This window comes from Halictus rubicundus, unplaced genomic scaffold (genome assembly GCF_050948215.1).
Source record: "Halictus rubicundus isolate RS-2024b unplaced genomic scaffold, iyHalRubi1_principal scaffold1064, whole genome shotgun sequence".
NCBI lineage: Eukaryota > Metazoa > Arthropoda > Insecta > Hymenoptera > Halictidae > Halictus > Halictus rubicundus.
This window is the reverse complement of record NW_027489605.1, coordinates 5,001-7,500: the sequence shown is the minus strand read 5'-3', so window position 1 is coordinate 7,500 and position 2,500 is coordinate 5,001. Positions and strand designations below refer to the sequence as shown.

The 2,500-nt window shown below is 49.2% G+C and overlaps 1 non-coding gene across 1 annotated transcript; it reads right to left on the bottom strand.

The window, feature by feature from the left end:
* Positions 1–398: 398 nt before the first annotated feature.
* LOC143364850 (5.8S ribosomal RNA) lies at positions 399–553 on the bottom strand. Its single transcript, XR_013084329.1, has one exon. It is a non-coding gene; the product is annotated as a 5.8S ribosomal RNA (ribosomal RNA).
* Between the last annotated feature and the right edge of the window lie 1,947 nt (positions 554–2,500).

The window sequence follows — 2,500 nt, the reverse complement described above, 5'->3', positions numbered from 1 at the left end:
GACGTCGGGAGCGCGTAAAATGTTCGAGAGTGAAACGCTTCTTCCGCAATGCGAATCGTTCCAGAGAGAGGAGAGAGAGATTTCGATCGTCGGAGCGGTGTTCACGGGCGGTCGTATTGAAAATACGACTCACGACGCCGCAAAACACTCACGCAAGTCCGAATGCGATACCCATTCCTATTTCCTTCTTCTCACGAAACCGTTAGACGCAATGTAAAATTTGCAATTTTCACAGAACCGCGTCAAACGCCGACGAAACGTCCATCGTTCGCTCGTACGTAGCATCTTTGCAACCCGACTCAGAAACGCTCTTTGCGCCCTCCACAAAATTCGACATGGAGAGGTAAGCGACGGCGGGGACTTACAAGAGCAACGCAAGCAGTATTTGGTTACGTAAACGACCCTCAGCCAGGCGTGGTCCAGGAATTGTATCCGTGGACCGCAATGTGCGTTCGAAATGTCGATGTTCATGTGTCCTGCAGTTCACACGTTGACGCGCAATTAGCTGCGTTCTTCATCGACCCACGAGCCAAGTGATCCACCGTTCAGGGTAATCGTATAATTTGATTTATAATCAATATATAATTATGTCTCTTGTTCTGCGGTTCATAAGAACGCCGATACCTGAAAGCTCCAACCAGCGCGCGAAGGAGATTCAGGCGTCGTTTTTAAGGACGACACACGATCGTCCGTAGAAACGGAAACCGTCGCGAGTACGCGATTGCAATGCGCACACGTATCCGACGGCCGGGCGGAAAATACATTGAAAAACCTTTAAAGTGGAAAACACAGGAGGAGAATTCAGAAAACGACGGGGATCATAGACAACCCGATACTGGATCCCGACACTTCTCCTCCTCCTCTCTCTTATTGGAGAATGAACTCGATAACTAGCGGACTTCACAGCCGGCTCTGGCCGTGCGCGATCGTTCGTCCCAAGCTCTTGTGCACTGTATTATCGCCACACAGAGAGTAGAGTGTCAGAATCGCACACAGCTTTACGCGAGCTACGCAGCCGGTCCTCTCGAAACACATTTCCAATTGTGCACGGAGAACGATTATTCGATACTAGCGGACTTCACAGCCGGCTCTGGCCGTGCGCGATCGTTCGTCCCAAGCTCTTGTGCACTGTATTATCGCCACACAGAGAGTAGAGTGTCAGAATCGCACACAGCTTTACGCGAGCTACGCAGCCGGTCCTCTCGAAACACATTTCCAATTGTGCACGGAGAAAGATTATTCGATACTAGCGGACTTCACAGCCGGCTCTGGCCGTGCGCGATCGTTCGTCCCAAGCTCTTGTGCACTGTATTATCGCCACACAGAGAGTAGAGTGTCAGAATCGCACACAGCTTTACGCGAGCTACGCAGCCGGTCCTCTCGAATATACGTGTTCGTCAACGAACACGCATGCGGCGACGTTTTGTGCTCTATGTTATACGCGAACTCGATAAATAGAGCGGGACTCACAGCCGGCTCTGGCAGCGGTCATTCGTCCCACGCTCGTGTGTGCGCTATCGCCACACAGAGTAGGGTGTCAGACTCACGCAGCTTTAAAAGCGAGCTTCACAGCCGGTCCTTCTCTCATCCTATTCCTCGACGTTCGTGACAGAACACAACGCGTTCACCGCAAGTTTTCCACAGGTACCCTGTTGTTGTCCTCTCTTTCTCTAGAGGAGAGACAACACCACCGTTTCCAATGGACGTATCTCGGACACCACAGGCGAAGACCGAGGAAGCGCGATATGTGGATTCGAATCGACGCTTACATCCCTGTTCTTGCGACCGTAATTGTCCATATAATTGTCGGAGAGCCTACACACAGGCAGACCAATGGCGTATATTATAGTATACACGTCTCTTTGACACGAGGTATTTTTATCAAAGAGAACACGATCCATCAGGTGGCGGGTGAAAAACATCGATTCGTAACGACGGGTATTTCTATATTCGTGGTTAAGCTATAACATTCAGCGTCCGACGGGAAACCGCACCCTATTGATCGTTCGAGTTTGCAATGTGAACGTCGGTGACGATTCCCGAAGACCCGAAGTACAGCTCTTCGCACTCACTCCCCAATACAAGTAAACGATGCGATGCTCCACCTTCACGCAAGCACCCTCTGTTTCATTCTCATTGAGATCTTTCGTCCCATTGTCGAAAGAGTGCATATATTATATATTGCCGTGTTTGTGCACAAATGGTCTGGCGGGCTCTCTGCGCCTTAATTTTGGACGGGAGAATCGTACGCTTTGAGTAACTATGTACTCCATGCGTAACTATGACCTCCACACGTAAGCCGTTGCATGGGGAGTAGTTCGTCGCTATACACATCCCCTACTCCCCTTTTTCTTTATTTTCTCATCATACGATGATTACACAGGAGAGTGAATTCCTTTTATTATAACCTTGTACTCTCCTGTTGGTCTTTTCTGTGTGCTTTTAAAGCATTTTTGTATGTATATATATATATATTCATGGATCTGGCAGATGTTTGAAA